Source organism: Lucilia sericata, unplaced genomic scaffold, assembly GCF_015586225.1.
Source record: "Lucilia sericata isolate MDLA Ls3-8-SP2 unplaced genomic scaffold, ASM1558622v1 Contig000025F_arrow, whole genome shotgun sequence".
Lineage (NCBI taxonomy): Eukaryota > Metazoa > Arthropoda > Insecta > Diptera > Calliphoridae > Lucilia > Lucilia sericata.
Genome location: NW_023994063.1, coordinates 59,837 through 80,406, shown reverse-complemented (window position 1 = coordinate 80,406; position 20,570 = coordinate 59,837).

Below are 20,570 nucleotides of genomic sequence, written 5' to 3'. Positions count from 1 at the left end.
TTTTTAAAAATTGGTCAATTTGATAGATCGGTAGAATTATTGTTCTATGTTTAATAAACGCAGTAATCTGAGGTTCCGATATGGTTGCAATTAACTTTGGCAGTTTTCGTGCTAGGACAGTCGTTTATGCACCATTTTAAAGCATTAAAATTGCCATTTGTTTTGGTATATAATTTATTGCATAATGTATTTTTAGAAAATGGCCAATTGGATAGATCGGTAGAATTATTTTCACAGCTTTAAAAAGGCGGTAATTTGAGGTTCCGATATGGTTGTGAATAACTTTGACAGTTTTCATGCTATGACAGTCATTTATGCATCATTTTAAAGCATTATGATTGCACTTTAATTTGGTATATCATTTGTGGCACAATGTGTTCGTCTAAAAAATGGTCAATTTGATGGATCGGTAGAATTATTGTTCTATGTTTAAAAACGCGGTAATTTGAGGTTCCGATATGGTTGCAAATAACTTTGACAGTTTTTATGCTAGGGCAATAGTTTATGCATCATTTTAAAGCATTACAGTTGCACTTTATTTTGGTGTATAATTTGTGGCATAATGAATTTTTACAAAAGTTGGATAGATCGGTATATTTATTGGTACAGGTTCAAAAATGCGGTAATTTAAGGCTCCGATATGGTTGCAAATAACTTTTATAGTTTTCATGTTATAACAGTCGTTTATATATCTTTTTATTGCATTATAGTTGCCATTTGTATATAATTTGTAGCATAATGTGTGTTTTTACTAATTGGTGAATTTGATAGATCGGTAGAATTTTTGTTCTATGTTTAATAAACGCGGTAATCTGAGGTTCCGATATGGCTGCAATTAACTTTGGCAGTTTTCGTGCTAGGAATTTGATAGATCGGTAGAATTTTTGGTCTATGTTTAATAAACGCGGTAATCTGAGGTTCCGATATGGCTGCAATTAACTTTGGCAGTTTTCGTGCTAGGACAGTCGTTTATGCACCATTTTAAAGCATTAAAATTGCCATTTGTTTTGGTATATAATTTATTGCATAATGTATTTTAAGAAAATGGCCTATTGGATAGATCGGTAGAATTATTTTCCCAGGTTTAAAAAGGCGGTAATTTGAGGTTCCGATATGGTTGTGAATAACTTTGACAGTTTTCATGCTATGACAGTCATTTATGCTTCATTTTAAAGCATTATGATTGCACTTTAATATGGTATATAATTTATAGCATAATGTGTGTTTTTACTAATTGGTGAATTTGATGGATCGGTAGAATTATTGTTCTATGTTTAATAAACGCGGTAATCTGAGGTTCCGATATGGCTGCAATTAACTTTGGCAGTTTTCGTGCTAGGACAGTCGTTTATGCACCATTTTAAAGCATTAAAATTGCCATTTGTTTTGGTATATAATTTATTGCATAATGTATTTTTAGAAAACGGCCAATTGGATAAATCGGTAGAATTATTTTCCCAGGTTTAAAAACGCGGTAATTTGAGGTTCCGTTATGGTTGTGAATAACTTTGACAGTTTTCATGCTATGACAATCATTTATACATCATTTTAAAGCATTACAGTTGCACTTTGTTTTTGTGTATAATTTGTGGCATAATGAATTTTTACAAAAATTGGATAGATCGGTATATTTATTGGTACAGGTTTAAAAATGCGGTAATTTAAGGCCCCGATATGGTTGCAAATAACTTTTATAGTTTTCATGTTATAACAGTCGTTTATACATCTTTTATTGCATTTTAGTTGCCATTTGTTTTCGTATATAATTTATTGCATAATGTATTTTTAGAAGATGGCCAATTGGATAGATCGATAGAATTATTTTCCCAGGTTTAAAAAGGCGGTAATTTGAGGTTCCGATATGGTTGTGAATTACTTTGACAGTTTTCATGCTATGACAGTCATTTATGCATCAGTTTAGAGCATTATGATTGCACTTTAATTTGGTATATCATTTGTAGGCATAATGTGTTCGTCTAAAAAATGGTCAATTTGATGGATCGGTAGAATTATTGTTCTATGTTTAAAAACGCGGTAATTTGAGGTTCCGATATGGTTGCAAATAACTTTGACAGTTTTCATGCTAGGGCATTAGTTTACAGCATCATTTTAAAGCATTACAGTTGCACTTTATTTTGGTGTATAATTTGTGGCATAATGAATTTTTACAAAAATTGGATAGATCGGTATATTTATTGGTACAGGTTTAAAAATGCGGTAATTTAAGGCTCCGATATGGTTGCAAATAACTTTTATAGTTTTCATGTTATAACAGTCGTTTATATATCTTTTTATTGCATTATAGTTGCCATTTGCTTTGGTATATAACTTATTCCATAATGTATTTTTGGAAAATGGCCAATTGGATAGATCGGTAGAATTATTTTCACAGCTTTAAAAACGCGGTAGTTTGAGGTTCCGATATGGCTGCAAATAACATTGACAGTTTTCACGCTATGACAGTCATTTATGCATCATTTTAAAGCATTATGATTGCACTTTAATATGGTATATCATTTGTAGCATAATGTGTATTTTTACAAATTGGTCAATTTGATAGATCGGTAGAATTATTGTTCTATGTTTAATAAACGCAGTAATCTGAGGTTCCGATATGGTTGCAATTAACTTTGGCAGTTTTCGTGCTAGGACAGTCGTTTATGCACCATTTTAAAGCATTAAAATTGCCATTTGTTTTGGTATATAATTTATTGCATAATGTATTTTTAGAAAATGGCCAATTGGATAGATCGGTAGAATTATTTTCCCAGGTTTAAAAAGGCGGTAATTTGAGGTTCCGATATGGTTGTGAATAACTTTGACAGTTTTCATGCTATGACAGTCATTTATGCATCATTTTAAAGCATTATGATTGCACTTTAATTTGGTATATCATTTGTGGCACAATGTGTTCGTCTAAAAAATGGTCAATTTGAAGGATCGGTAGAATTATTGTTCTATGTTTAAAAACGCGGTAATTTGAGGTTCCGATATGGTTGCAAATAACTTTGACAGTTTTCATGCTAGGGCAATAGTTTATGCATCATTTTAAAGCATTACAGTTGCACTTTATTTTGGTGTATAATTTGTGGCATAATGAATTTTTACAAAAGTTGGATAGATCGGTATATTTATTGGTACAGGTTTAAAAATGCGGTAGTTCAAGTCTCCGATATGGTTGCAAATAACTTTTATAGTTTTCATGTTATAACAGTCGTTTATATATCTTTTTATTGCATTATAGTTGCCATTTGTTTTGGTATATAATTTATTGCATAATATATTTTTAGAAAATGGCCAATTGGATAGATCGGTAGAATTATTTTCACAGCTTTAAAAAGGCGGTAATTTGAGGTTCCGATATGGTTGCAAATAACATTGACAGTTTTCATGCTATGACAGTCATTGATGCATCATTTTAAAGCATTATGATTGCACTTTAATATGGTATATAATTTGTAGCATAATGTGTGTTTTTACAAATTGGTCAATTGGTCAATCGGTAGAATTATTGTTCTATGTTTAATAAAGGCAGTAATCTGAGGTTCCGATATGGCTGCAATTAACTTTGGCAGTTTTCGTGCTAGGACAGTCGTTTATGCACCATTTTAAAGCATTAAAATTGCCATTTGTTTTAGTATATAATTTATTGCATAATGTATTTTTAAGAAAATGGCCTATTGGATAGATCGGTAGAATTATTTTCCCAGGTTTAAAAAGGCGGTAATTTGAGGTTCCGATATGGTTGTGAATAACTTTGACAGTTTTCATGCTATGACAGTCATTTATGCTTCATTTAAAGCATTATGATTGCACTTTATATGGTATTAATTATAGCATAATGTGTGTTTTACTAATTGGTGAATTTGATAGATCGGTAGAATTATTGTTCTATGTTTATAAACGCGGTAATCTGAGGTTCCGATATGGCTGCAATTAACTTTGGCAGTTTTCGTGCTAGGACAGTCGTTTATGCACCATTTTAAAGCATTAAAATTGCCATTCGTTTGGTATATAATTTATTGCGTAATGAATTTCCAGGTGAATGAATTTTCCCAGGTTTAAAAACGCGGTAATTTGAGGTTCCGATATGGTTGTGAATAACTTTGACAGTTTTCATGCTATGACAGTCATTTATGCATCATTTTAAAGCATTACAGTTGCACTTTGTTTTTGTGTATAATTTGTGGCATAATGAATTTTTACAAAAATTGGATAGATCGGTATATTTATTGGTACAGGTTTAAAAATGCGGTAATTTAAGGCCCCGATATGGTTGCAAATAACTTTTATAGTTTTCATGTTATAACAGTCGTTTATACATATTTTTATTGCATTTTAGTTGCCATTTGTTTTGGTATATAATTTATTGCATAATGTATTTTTAGAAGATGGCCAATTGGATAGATCGATAGAATTATTTTCCCAGGTTTAAAAAGGCGGTAATTTGAGGTTCCGATATGGTTGTGAATAACTTTGACAGTTTTCATGCTATGACAGTCATTTATGCATCAGTTTAGAGCATTATGATTGCACTTTAATTTGGTATATCATTTGTGGCATAATGTGTTCGTCTAAAAAATGGTCAATTTGATGGATCGGTAGAATTATTGTTCTATGTTTAAAAACGCGGTAATTTGAGGTTCCGATATGGTTGCAAATAACTTTGACAGTTTTCATGCTAGGGCAATAGTTTATGCATCATTTTAAAGCATTACAGTTGCACTTTATTTTGGTGTATAACTTGTGGCATAATGAATTAATTGGATAGATCGGTATATTTATTGGTACAGGTTTAAAAATGCGGTAATTCAAGGCTCCGATATGGTTGCAAATAACTTTTATAGTTTTCATGTTATAACAGTCGTTTATATATCTTTTTATTGCATTATAGTTGCCATTTGTTTTGGTATATAATTTATTGCATAATATATTTTTAGAAAATTGGCCAATTGGATAGATCGGTAGAATTATTTTCCCAGGTTTAAAAAGGTGGTAACTTTGAGGTTCCGATATGGTTGCAAATAACATTGACAGTTTTCATGCTATGGACATTAGTTTACGCATCATTTTAAAGCATTACAGTTGCACTTTAATATGGTATATAATTTGTAGCATAATGTGTGTTTTTACAAATTGGTGAATTTGATAGATTGGTAGAATTATTGTTCTATGTTTAATAAACGCGGTAATCTGAGGTTCCGATATGGCTGCAATTAACTTTGGCAGTTTTCGTGCTAGGACAGTCGTTTATGCACCATTTTAATGCATTAAAATTGCCATTTGTTTTGGTATATAATTTTGCATGTATTAGACCAATTGATAGTGTAGAATTATTTCCCAGTTTAAACGCGGTAATTTGATGGTTTGTGCTTGAAATAACTTTGACCAGTTTTCAATGTTGTTACGCATTCATTGTTACGATTACAGTGCATCTTTTAAAGCATTACAGTTGCACTTATTTTGGCTGATAATTTGTGGCATAATGAATTTACAAAAATGAAAGATCGTGAATATTAGTGGACAGGTTTTTAAAAATGCGGTGGTAATTTAACGGCCCCGCTATGGTTGCAAATAACTTTTATAGTTTTCATGTTATAACAGTCGTTTATATATCTTTTTATTGCATTATAGTTGCCATTGCTTTGGTATATATAATTTATTCCATAATATATTTTTGGAAAATGGCCAATTGGATAGATCGAGAATTATTTTCACAGCTTTAAAAACGCGGTAGTTTGAGGTTCCGATATGGCTGCAAATAACATTGACAGTTTTCACGCTATGACAGTCATTTATGCATCATTTTAAAGCATTATGATTGCACTTTAATATGGTATATCATTTGTAGCATAATGTGTATTTTTACAAATTGGTCAATTTGATAGATCGGTAGAATTATTGTTCTATGTTTAATAAACGCAGTAATCTGAGGTTCCGATATGGTTGCAATTAACTTTGGCAGTTTTCGTGCTAGGACAGTCGTTTATGCACCATTTTAAAGCATTAAAATTGCCATTTGTTTTGGTATATAATTTATTGCATAATGTATTTTTAGAAAATGGTCAATTGGATAGATCGGTAGAATTATTTTCCCAGGTTTAAAAAGGCGGTAATTTGAGGTTCCGATATGGTTGTGAATAACTTTGACAGTTTTCATGCTATGACAGTCATTTATGCATCATTTTAAAGCATTATGATTGCACTTTAATTTGGTATATCACTTGTGGCACAATGTGTTCGTCTAAAAAATGGTCAATTTGAAGGATCGGTAGAATTATTGTTCTATGTTTAAAAACGCGGTAATTTGAGGTTCCGATATGGTTGCAAATAACTTTGACAGTTTTCATGCTAGGGCAATAGTTTATGCATCATTTTAAAGCATTACAGTTGCACTTTATTTTGGTGTATAATTTGTGGCATAATGAATTTTTACAAAAGTTGGATAGATCGGTATATTTATTGGTACAGGTTTAAAAATGCGGTAATTCAAGGCTCCGATATGGTTGCAAATAACTTTTATAGTTTTCATGTTATAACAGTCGTTTATATATCTTTTTATTGCATTATAGTTGCCATTTGTTTTGGTATATAATTTATTGCATAATATATTTTTAGAAAATTGCCAATTGGATAGATCGGTAGAATTATTTTCACAGCTTTAAAAAGGCGGTAATTTGAGGTTCCGATATGGTTGCAAATAACATTGACAGTTTTCATGCTATGACAGTCATTTATGCATCATTTTAAAGCATTATGATTGCACTTTAATATGGTATATAATTTGTAGCATAATGTGTGTTTTTACAAATTGGTCAATTTGATAGATCGGTAGAATTATTGTTCTATGTTTAATAAAGCAGTAATCTGAGGTTCCGATATGGTTGCAATTAACTTTGGCAGTTTTCGTGCTAGGACAGTCGTTTATGCACCATTTTAAAGCATTAAGATTGCCATTTGTTTTGGTATATAATTTATTGCATAATGTATTTTAAGAAAATGGCCAATTGGATAGATCGGTAGAATTATTTTCCCAGGTTTAAAAAGGCGGTAATTTGAGGTTCCGATATGGTTGTGAATAACTTTCACAGTTTTCATGCTATGACAGTCATTTATGCATCATTTTAAAGCATTATGATTGCACTTTAATATGGTATATCATTTGTAGCACAATGTGTATTTTTACAAATTGGTCAATTTGATAGATCGGTAGAATTATTGTTCTATGTTTAATAAACGCGGTAATCTGAGGTTCCGATATGGCTGCAATTAACTTTGGCAGTTTTCGTGCTGGGACAGTCGTTTATGCACCATTTTAAAGCATTAAAATTGCCATTTGTTTTGGTATATAATTTATTGCATAATGTATTTTTAGAAAATGGCCAATTGGATAGATCGGTAGAATTATTTTCCCAGGTTTAAAAAGGCGGTAATTTGAGGTTCCGATATGGTTGTGAATAACTTTGACAGTTTTCATGCTATGACAGTCATTTATGCATCATTTTAAAGCATTATGATTGCACTTTAATTTTTTATATCATTTGTGGCACAATGTGTTCGTCTAAAAAATGGTCAATTTGAAGGATCGGTAGAATTATTGTTCTATGTTTAAAAACGAGGTAATTTGAGGTTCCGATATGGTTGCAAATAACTTTGACAGTTTTCATGCTAGGGCAATAGTTTATGCATCATTTTAAAGCATTACAGTTGCACTTTATTTTGGTGTATAATTTGTGGCATAATGAATTTTTACAAAAGTTGGATAGATCGGCATATTTATTGGTACAGGTTTAAAAATGCGGTAATTCAAGGCTCCGATATGGTTGCAAATAACTTTTATAGTTTTCATGTTATAACAGTCGTTTATATGTATATCTTTTTATTGCATTATAGTTGCCATTTGTTTTGGTATATAATTTATTGCATAATATATTTTTAGAAAATTGCCAATTGGATAGATCGGTAGAATTATTTTCACAGCTTTAAAAAGGCGGTAATTTGAGGTTCCGATATGGTTGCAAATAACATTGACAGTTTTCATGGCTATGACAGTCATTTATGCATCATTTTAAAGCATTATGATTGCACTTTAATATGGTATATAATTTGTAGCATAATGTGTGTTTCTACAAATTGGTCAATTTGATAGATCGGTAGAATTATTGTTCTATGTTTAATAAAAGCAGTAATCTGAGGTTCCGATATGGTTGCAATTAACTTTGGCAGTTTTCGTGCTAGGACAGTCGTTTATGCACCATTTTAAAGCATTAAAATTGCCATTTGTTTTGGTATATAATTTATTGCATAATGTATTTTAAGAAAATGGCCAATTGGATAGATCGGTAGAATTATTTTCCGAGGTTTAAAAAGGCGGTAATTTGAGGTTCAGATATGATTGTGAATAACTTTGACAGTTTTCATGCTATGACAGTCATTTATGCATCATTTTAAAGCATTACAGTTGCACTTTGTTTTTGTGTATAATTTGTGGCATAATGAATTTTTACAAAAATTTGATAGATCGGTATATTTATTGGTACAGGTTTAAAAATGCGGTAATTTAAGGCCCCGATATGGTTGCAAATAACTTTTATAGTTTTCATGTTATAACAGTCGTTTATACATCTTTTCATTGCATTTTAGTTGCCATTTGTTTTGGTATATAATTTATTGCATAATGTATTTTTAGAAGATGGCCAATTGGATAGATCGATAGAATTTTTTTCCCAGGTTTAAAAAGGCGGTAATTTGAGGTTCCGATATGGTTGTGAATTACTTTGACAGTTTTCATGCTATGACAGTCATTTATGCATCAGTTTAGAGCATTATGATTGCACCTTTTTTGGTATATCATTTGTGGCATAATGTGTTCGTCTAAAAAATGGTCAATTTGATGGATCGGTAGAATTATTGTTCTATGTTTAAAAAGGCGGTAGTTTGAGGTTCCGATATGGTTGCAAATAACTTTGACAGTTTTCATGCTAGGGCATTAGTTTACGCATCATTTTAAAGCATTACAGTTGCACTTTATTTTGGTGTATAATTTGTGGCATAATGAATTTTTAGTTTGAGGTTCCGATATGGCTGCATAACATTGACAGTTTTCACGCTATGACAGTCACTTATGCTCATTTTAAAGCATTATGATTGCACTGCAATATGGTACATCATTTGTTCGTCTAAAAAATGGTCAATTTGATAGATCGGTAGAATTATTGTTCTATGTTTAAAAACGCGGTAATTTGAGGTTCCGATATGGTGCAAATAACTTTGACAGTTTTCATGCTAGGGCAATAGTTTATGGATCATTTTAAAGCATTACAGTTGCACTTTATTTTGGTGTATAATTTGTGGCATAATGAATTTTTACAAAAGTTGGATAGATTGGTATATTTATTGGTACAGGTTTAAAAATGCGGTAATTCAAGGCTCCGATATGGTTGCAAATAACTTTTATAGTTTTCATGTTATAACAGTCGTTTGTATATCTTTTTATTGCATTATAGTTGCCATTTGTTTTGGTATATAATTTATTGCATAATATATTTTTAGAAAATTGCCAATTGGATAGATCGGTAGAATTATTTTCACAGCTTTAAAAAGGCGGTAATTTGAGGTTCCGATATGGTTGCAAATAACATTGACAGTTTTCATGCTATGACAGTCATTTATGCTTCATTTTAAAGCATTATGATTGCACTTTAATATGGTACATCATTTGAAGCATAATGTGTATTTTTACAAATTGGTCAATTTGATAGATCGGTAGAATTATTGTTCTATGTTTAATAAACGCAGTAATCTGAGGTTCCGATATGGTTGCAATTAACTTTGGCAGTTTTCGTGCTAGGACAGTCGTTTATGCACCATTTTAAAGCATTAAAATTGCCATTTGTTTTGGTATATAATTTATTGCATAATGTATTTTTAGAAAATGGCCAATTGGATAGATCGGTAGAATTATTTTCCCAGGTTTAAAAAGGCGGTAATTTGAGGTTCCGATATGGTTGTGAATAACTTTGACAGTTTTCATGCTATGACAGTCATTTATGCATCATTTTAAAACATTATGATTGCACTTTAATTTGGTATATCATTTGTGGCACAATGTGTTCGTCTAAAAAATGGTCAATTTGAAGGATCGCTAGAATTATTGTTCTATGTTTAAAAACGCGATAATTTAAGGTTCCGATGTGGTTGCAAATAACTTTGACAGTTTTCATGCTAGGGCAATAGTTTATGCATCATTTTAAAGCATTACAGTTGCACTTTATTTTGGTGTATAATTTGTGGCATAATGAATTTTTACAAAAGTTGGATAGATCGGTATATTTATTGGTACAGGTTTAAAAATGCGGTAATTCAAGGCTCCAATATGGTTGCAAATAACTTTTATAGTTTTCATGTTATAACAGTCGTTTATATATCTTTTTATTACATTATAGTTGCCATTTGTTTTGGTATATAATTTATTGCATAATATATTTTTAGAAAATTGCCAATTGGATAGATTGGTAGAATTATTTTCACAGCTTTAAAAAGGCGGTAATTTGAGGTTCCGATATGGTTGCAAATAACATTGACAGTTTTCATGCTATGACAGTCATTTATGCATCATTTTAAAGCATTATGATTGCACTTTAATATGGTATATAATTTGTAGCATAATGTGTGTTTTTACAAATTGGTCAATTTGATAGATCGGTGGAATTATTGTTCTATGTTTAATAAAAGCAGTAATCTGAGGTTCCGATATGGTTGCAATTAACTTTGGCAGTTTTCGTGCTAGGACAGTCATTTATGCACCATTTTAAAGCATTAAAATTGCCATTTGTTTTGGTATATAATTTATTGCATAATGTATTTTAAGAAAATGGCCAATTGGATAGATCGGTAGAATTATTTTCCCAGGTTTAAAAAGGCGGTAATTTGAGGTTCCGATATGGTTGTGAATAACTTTGACAGTTTTCATGCTATGACAGTCATTTATGCATCAGTTTAGAGCATTATGATTGCACTTTAATTTGGTATATCATTTGTGGCACAATGTGTTCGTCTAAAAAATGGTCAAAATGGTTTGATGGATCGGTAGAATTATTGTTCTATGTTTAAAAACGCGGTAATTTGAGGTTCCGATATGATTGTGAATAACTTTGACAGTTTTCATGCTATGACAGTCATTTATGCATCATTTTAAAGCACTACAGTTGCACCTTGTTTTTGTGTATAATTTGTGGCATAATGAATTTTTACAAAAATTGGATAGATCGGTATATTTATTGGTACAGGTTTAAAAATGCGGTAATTTAAGGCCCCGATATGGTTGCAAATAACTTTTATAGTTTTCATGTTATAACAGTCGTTTATACATCTTTTCATTGCATTTTAGTTGCCATTTGTTTTGGTTATAATTTATTGCATAATGTATTTTTAGAAAATGGCCAATTGGATAGATCGGTAGAATTATTTTCCCAGGTTTAAAAAGGCGGTAATTTGAGGTTCCGATATGGTTGTGAATAACTTTGACAGTTTTCATGCTATGACAGTCATTTATGCATCATTTTAAAACATTATGATTGCACTTTAATTTGGTATATCATTTGTGGCACAATGTGTTCGTCTAAAAAATGGTCAATTTGAAGGATCGCTAGAATTATTGTTCTATGTTTAAAAACGCGGTAATTTAAGGTTCCGATGTGGTTGCAAATAACTTTGACAGTTTTCATGCTAGGGCAATAGTTTATGGATCATTTTAAAGCATTACAGTTGCACTTTATTTTGGTGTATAATTTGTGGCATAATGAATTTTTACAAAAGTTGGATAGATCGGTATATTTATTGGTACAGGTTTAAAAATGCGGTAATTCAAGGCTCCGATATGGTTGCAAATAACTTTTATAGTTTTCATGTTATAACAGTCGTTTATATATCTTTTTATTGCATTTGTTTTGGTATATAATTTATTGCATAATATATTTTTAGAAAATTGCCAATTGGATAGATCGGTAGAATTATTTTCACAGCTTTAAAAAGGCGGTAATTTGAGGTTCCGATATGGTTGCAAATAACATTGACAGTTTTCATGCTATGACAGTCATTTATGCTTCATTTTAAAGCATTATGATTGCACTTTAATATGGTACATCATTTGAAGCATAATGTGTATTTTTACAAATTGGTCAATTTGATAGATCGGTAGAATTATTGTTCTAGGTTTAATAAACGCAGTAATCTGAGGTTCCGATATGGTTGCAAATAACTTTGGCAGTTTTCATGCTATGACAGTCATTTATGCATCATTTTAAAGCATTATGATTGCACTTTAATATGGTATATCATTTGAAGCATAATGTGTATTTTTACAAATTGGTCAATTTGATAGATCGGTAGAATTATTGTTCTATGTTTAATAAACGCAGTAATCTGAGGTTCCGATATGGTTGCAAATAACTTTGGCAGTTTTCGTGCTAGGACAGTCGTTTATGCACCATTTTAAAGCATTAAAATTGCCATTTGTTTTGGTATATAATGTATTTTTAGAAAATGGCCAATTGGATAGATCGGTAGAATTATTTTCCCAGGTTTAAAAAGGCGGTAATTTGAGGTTCCGATATGGTTGTGAATAACTTTGACAGTTTTCATGCTATGACAGTCATTTATGCATCATTTTAAAACATTATGATTGCACTTTAATTTGGTATATCATTTGTGGCACAATGTGTTCGTCTAAAAAATGGTCAATTTGAAGGATCGCTAGAATTATTGTTCTATGTTTCAAAAAGGCGGTAATTTAAGGTTCCGATGTGGTTGCAAATAACTTTGACAGTTTTCATGCTAGGGCAATAGTTTATGCATCATTTTAAAGCATTACAGTTGCACTTTATTTTGGTGTATAATATGTGGCATAATGAATTTTTACAAAAGTTGGATAGATCAGGTATATTTATTGGTACAGGTTTAAAAATGCGGTAATTCAAGGCTCCGATATGGTTGCAAATAACTTTTATAGTTTTCATGTTATAACAGTCGTTTATATATCTTTTTATTGCATTATAGTTGCCATTTGTTTTGGTATATAATTTATTGCATAATATATTTTTAGAAAATTGCCAATTGGATAGATCGGTAGAATTATTTTCACAGCTTTAAAAAGGCGGTAATTTGAGGTTCCGATATGGTTGCAAATAACATTGACAGTTTTCATGCTATGACAGTCATTTATGCTTCATTTTAAAGCATTATGATTGCACTTTAATATGGTACATCATTTGTAAGCATAACTGTGTATTTTTACAAATTGGTCAATTTGATAGATCGGTAGAATTATTGTTCTATGTTTAATAAACGCAGTAATCTGAGGTTCCGATATGGTTGCAAATAACTTTGGCAGTTTTCGTGCTAGGACAGTCGTTTGTGCACCATTTTAAAGCATTAAAATTGCCATTTGTTTTGGTATATAATTTATTGCATAATGTATTTTTAGAAAATGGCCAATTGGATAGATCGGTAGAATTATTTTCCCAGGTTTAAAAAGGCGATAATTTGAGGTTCCGATATGGTTGTGAATAACTTTGACAGTTTTCATGCTATGACAGTCATTTATGCATCATTTTAAAGCATTATGATTGCACTTTAATTTGGTATATCATTTGTGGCACAATGTGTTCGTCTAAAAAATGGTCAATTTGAAGGATCGCTAGAATTATTGTTCTATGTTTAAAAACGCGGTAATTTAAGGTTCCGATGTGGTTGCAAATAACTTTGACAGTTTTCATGCTAGGGCAATAGTTTATGGATCATTTTAAAGCATTACAGTTGCACTTTATTTTGGTGTATAATTTGTGGCATAATGAATTTTTACAAAAGTTTGATAGATCGGTATATTTATTGGTACAGGTTTAAAAATGCGGTAATTCAAGGCTCCGATATGGTTGCAAATAACTTTTATAGTTTTCATGTTGTAACAGTCGTTTATATATCTTTTTATTGCATTATAGTTGCCATTTGTTTTGGTATATAATTTATTGCATAATATATTTTTAGAAAATTGCCAATTGGATAGATCGGTAGAATTATTTTCACAGCTTTAAAAAGGCGGTAATTTGAGGTTCCGATATGGTTGCAAATAACATTGACAGTTTTCATGCTATGACAGTCATTTATGCATCATTTTAAAGCATTATGATTGCACTTTAATATGGTATATAATTTGTAGCATAATGTGTGTTTTTACAAATTGGTCAATTTGATAGATCGGTGGAATTATTGTTCTATGTTTAATAAAAAGGTTCCGATATGGTTGCAATTAACTTTGGCAGTTTTCGTGCTAGGACAGTCGTTTATGCATCTTTTATTGCATTAAAATTTTGTTTTGGTATATAATTTATTGCTAATGTATTTTAAAAAACGGCCAATTGGATAGATCGGTAGAATTATTTTCCCAGGTTTAAAAGGCGGTAATTTGAGGTTCCGATATGGTTGTGAATAACTTTGACAGTTTTCATGCTATGACAGTCATTTATGCATCAGTTTAGAGCATTATGATTGCACTTTAGTTTGGAATACATTTGTGGCATAATGTGTTCGTCTAAAAAAATGGTCAATTTGATGGATCGGTAGAATTATTGTTCTATGTTTAAAAACGCGGTAATTTGAGGTTCCGATATGATTGTGAATAACTTTGACAGTTTTCATGCTATGACAGTCATTTATGCATCATTTTAAAGCATTACAGTTGCACTTTTGTATTTGTGTATAATTTGTGGCATAATGAATTTTTACAAAAATTGGATAGATCGGTATATTTTGGTACAGGTTTAAAAATGCGGTAATTTAAGGCTCCGATATGGTTGCAAATAACTTTTATAGTTTTCATGTTATAACAGTCGTTTATACATCTTTTCATTGCATTTTAGTTGCCATTTGTTTTGGTATATAATTTATTGCATAATGTATTTTTAGAAGATGGCCAATTGGATAGATCGATAGAATTATTTTCCCAGGTTTAAAAAGGCGGTAATTTGAGGTTCCGATATGGTTGTGAATTACTTTGACAGTTTTCATGCTATGACAGTCATTTATGCATCAGTTTAGAGCATTATGACTGCACTTTATTTTGGTATATCATTTGTGGCATAATGTGTTCGTCTAAAAAATGGTCAATTTGATGGATCGGTAGAATTATTGTTCTATGTTTAAAAAGGCGGTAATTTGAGGGCTAGGGCATTAGTTTACGCATCATTTTAAAGCATTACAGTTGCACTTTATTTTGGTGTATAATTTGTGGCATAATGAATTTTTACAAAAATTGGATAGATCGGTATATTTATTGGTACAGGTTCAAAAATGCGGTAATTTAAGGCTCCGATATGGTTGCAAATAACTTTTATAGTTTTCATGTTATAACAGTCGTTTATATATCTTTTTATTGCATTATAGTTGCCATTTGCTTTGGTATATAACTTATTCCATAATGTATTTTTGGAAAATGGCCAATTGGATAGATCGGTAGAATTATTTTCACAGCTTTAAAAACGCGGTAGTTTGAGGTTCCGATATAGCTGCAAATAACACTGACAGTTTTCACGCTATGACAGTCATTTATGCATCATTTTAAAGCATTATGATTGCACTTTAATATGGTATATCATTTGTAGCATAATGTGTATTTTTACAAATTGGTCAATTTGATAGATCGGTAGAATTATTGTTCTATGTTTAATAAACGCAGTAATCTGAGGTTCCGATATGGTTGCAATTAACTTTGGCAGTTTTCGTGCTAGGACAGTCGTTTATGCACCATTTTAAAGCATTAAAATTGCCATTTGTTTTGGTATATAATTTATTGCATAATGTATTTTTAGAAAATGGCCAATTGGATAGATCGGTAGAATTATTTTCGCAGGTTTAAAAAGGCGGTAATTTGAGGTTCCGATATGGTTGTGAATAACTTTGACAGTTTTCATGCTATGACAGTCATTTATGCATCATTTTAAAGCATTATGATTGCACTTTAATTTGGTATATCATTTGTTTCATAATGTGTTCGTCTAAAAAATGGTCAATTTGAAGGATCGGTAGAATTATTGTTCTATGTTTAAAAACGCGGTAATTTGTGGTTCCGATATGGTTGCAAATAACTTTGACAGTTTTCATGCTAGGGCAATAGTTTATGCATCATTTTAAAGCATTACAGTTGCACTTTATTTTGGTGTATAATTTGTGACATAATGAATTTTTACAAAAGTTGGATAGATCGGTATATTTATTGGTACAGGTTTAGAAATGCGGTAATTCAAGGCTCCGATATGGTTGCAAATAACTTTTATAGTTTTCATGTTATAACAGTCGTTTATATATCTTTTTATTGCATTATAGTTGCCATTTGCTTTGGTATATAATTTATTCCATAATATATTTTTGGAAAATGGCCAATTGGATAGATCGGTAGAATTATTTTCACAGCTTTAAAAACGCGGTAGTTTGAGGTTCCGATATGGCTGCAAATAACATTGACAGTTTTCACGCTATGACAGTCACTTATGCTTCATTTTAAAGCATTATGATTGCACTTTAATATGGTACATCATTTGAAGCATAATGTGTATTTTTACAAATTGGTCAATTTGAAAGATCGGTAGAATTATTGTTCTATGTTTAATAAACGCAGTAATCTGAGATTCCGATATGGTTGCAAATAACTTTGACAGTTTTCGTGCTAGGACAGTCGTTTATGCACCATTTTAAAGCTTTAAAATTGCCATTTGTTTTGGTATATAATTTATAGCATAATGTATTTTTAGAAGATGGCCAATTGGATAGATCGATAGAATTATTTTCCCAGGTTTAAAAAGGCGGTTATTTGAGGTTCCGATATGGTTGTGAATTACTTTGACAGTTTTCATGCTATGACAGTCATTTATGCATCATTTTAAAACATTATGATTGCACTTTAATTTGGTATATCATTTGTGGCACAATGTGTTCGTCTAAAAAATGGTCAATTTGAAGGATCGGTAGAATTATTGTTCTATGTTTAAAAACGCGGTAGTTTAAGGTTCCGTTGTGGTTGCAAATAACTTTGACAGTTTTCATGCTAGGGCAATAGTTTATGCATCATTTTAAAGCATTACAGTTGCACTTTATTTTGGTGTATAATTTGTGGCATAATGAATTTTTACAAAAGTTGGATAGATCGGTATATTTATTGGTACAGGTTTAAAAATGCGGTAATTCAAGGCTCCGATATGGTTGCAAATAACTTTTATAGTTTTCATGTTATAACAGTCGTTTATATATCTTTTTATTGCATTATAGTTGCCATTTGTTTTGGTATATAATTATTGCATAATATATTTTTAGAAAATTGGCCAATTGGATAGATCGGTAGAATTATTTTCACAGCTTTAAAAAGGCGGTAATTTGAGGTTCCGATATGGTTGCAAATAACATTGACAGTTTTCATGCTATGACAGTCATTTATGCATCATGATTGCACTTTAATATGGTATATAATTTGTAGCATAATGTGTGTTTTTACAAATTGGTCAATTTGATAGTTCGGTGGAATTATTGTTCTATGTTTAATAAAAGCAGTAATCTGAGGTTCCGATATGGTTGCAATTAACTTTGGCAGTTTTCGTGCTAGGACAGTCATTTATGCACCATTTTAAAGCATTAAAATTGCCATTTGTTTTGGTATATAATTTATTGCATAATGTATTTTAGAAAATGGCCAATTGGAGAGATCGGTAGAATTATTTTCCCAGGTTTAAAAAGGCGGTAATTTGAGGTTCCGATATGGTTGTGAATTACTTTGACAGTTTTCATGCTATGACAGTCATTTATGCATCAGTTTTAGAGCATTATGATTGCACTTTAATTTGGTATATCATTTGTGGCATAATGTGTTCGTCTAAAAAATGGTCAATTTGATGGATCGGTAGAATTATTGTTCTATGTTTAAAAACGCGGTAATTTGAGGTTCCGATATGGTTGTGAATTACTTTGACAGTTTTCATGCTATGACAGTCATTTATGCATCAGTTTAGAGCATTATGATTGCACTTTATTTTAGTATATCATTTGTGGCATAATGTGTTCGTCTAAAAAATGGTCAATTTGATGGATCGGTAGAATTATTGTTCTATGTTTAAAAACGCGGTAATTTGAGGTTCCGATATGGTTGCAAATAACTTTGACAGTTTTCATGCTAGGGCATTAGTTTACGCATCATTTTAAAGCATTACAGTTGCACTTTTTTTGGTATATAATTTGTGGCATAATGAATTTTTACAAAAATTGGATAGATCGGTATATTTTATGGTACAGGTTCAAAAATGCGGTAATTTAAGGCTCCGATATGGTTGCAAATATCTTTTATAGTTTTCATGTTATAACAGTCGTTTATATATCTTTTTATTGCATTATAGTTGCCATTTGCTTTAGTATATAATTTATTCCATAATATATTTTTGGAAAATGGCCAATTGGATAGATCGGTAGAATTATTTTCACAGCTTTAAAAACGCGGTAGTTTGAGGTTCCGATATGGCTGCAAATAACATTGACAGTTTTCACGCTATGACAGTCATTTATGCATCATTTTAAAGCATTATGATTGCACTTTAATATGGTACATCATTTGTAGCATAATGTGTATTTTTACAAATTGGGCAATTTGATAGATCGGTAGAATTATTGTTCTATGTTTAATAAACGCAGTAATCTGAGGTTCCAATATGGTTGCAATTAACTTTGGCAGTTTTCGTGCTAGGACAGTCGTTTATGCACCATTTAAAAGCATTAAAATTGCCATTTGTTTTGGTATATAATATATTGCATAATGTATTTTTAGAAAATGGCCAATTGGATAGATCGGTAGAATTATTTTCCCAGGTTTAAAAAGGCGGTAATTTGAGGTTCCGATATGGTTGTGAATAACTTTGACAGTTTTCATGCTATGACAGTCATTTATGCATCATTTTAAAGCATTATGATTGCACTTTAATTTGGTATATCATTTGTGGCACAATGTGTTCGTCTAAAATATGGTCAATTTGAAGGATCGGTAGAATTATTGTTCTATGTTTAAAAACGCGGTAATTTGAGGTTCCGATATGGTTGCAAATAACTTTGACAGTTTTCATGCTAGGGCAATAGTTTATGCATCATTTTAAAGCATTACAGTTGCACTTTATTTTGGTGTATAATTTGTGGCATAATGAATTTTACAAAAGTTGGATAGATCGGTATATTTATTGGTACAGGTTTAGAAATGCGGTAATTCAAGGCTCCGATATGGTTGCAAATAACTTTTATAGTTTTCATGTTATAACAGTCGTTTATATATCTTTTTATTGCATTATAGTTGCCATTTGCTTTGGTATATAATTTATTCCATAATATATTTTTGGAAAATGGCCAATTGGATAGATCGGTAGAATTATTTTCACAGCTTTAAAAACGCGGTAGTTTGAGGTTCCGATATGGCTGCAAATAACATTGACAGTTTTCACGCTATGACAGTCACTTATGCTTCATTTTAAAGCATTATGATTGCACTTTAATATGGTACATCATTTGAAGCATAATGTGTATTTTTACAAATTGGTCAATTTGATAGATCGGTAGAATTATTGTTCTATGTTTAATAAACGCAGTAATCTGAGATTCCGATATGGTTGCAAATAACTTTGGCAGTTTTCGTGCTAGGACAGTCGTTTATGCACCATTTTAAAGCTTTAAAATTGCCATTTGTTTTGGTATATAATTTACAGCATAATGTATTTTTAGAAGATGGCCAATTGGATAGATCGATAGAATTATTTTCCCAGGTTTAAAAAGGCGGTTATTTGAGGTTCCGATATGGTTGTGAATTACTTTGACAGTTTTCATGCTATGACATGGCATTACAGTTGCACTTTATTTTGGTGTATAATTTGTGGCATAATAAATTTTTACAAAAGTTGGATAGATCGGTATATTTATTGGTACAGGTTTAAAAATGCGGTAATTCAAGGCTCCGATATGGTTGCAAATAACTTTTATAGTTTTCATGTTATAACAGTCGTTTATATATCTTTTTATTGCATTATAGTTGCCATTTGTTTTGGTATATAATTTATTGCGTAATATATTTTTAGAAAATTGCCAATTGGATAGATCGGTAGAATTATTTTCACAGCTTTAAAAAGGCGGTAATTTGAGGTTCCGATATGGTTGCAAACAACATTGACAGTTTTCAAGCTATGACAGTCATTTATGCATCATTTTAAAGCATTATGATTGCACTTTAATATGGTATATCATTTGAAGCATAATGTGTATTTTTACAAATTGGTCAATTTGATAGATCGGTAGAATTATTGTTCTATGTTTAATAAACGCAGTAATCTGAGGTTCCGATATGGTTGCAAATAACTTTGGCAGTTTTCGTGCTAGGACAGTCGTTTATGCACCATTTTAAAGCATTAAAATTGCCATTTGTTTTGGTATATAATTTATTGCATAATGTATTTTTAGAAAATGGCCAATTGGATAGATCGGTAGAATTATTTTCTCAGGTTTAA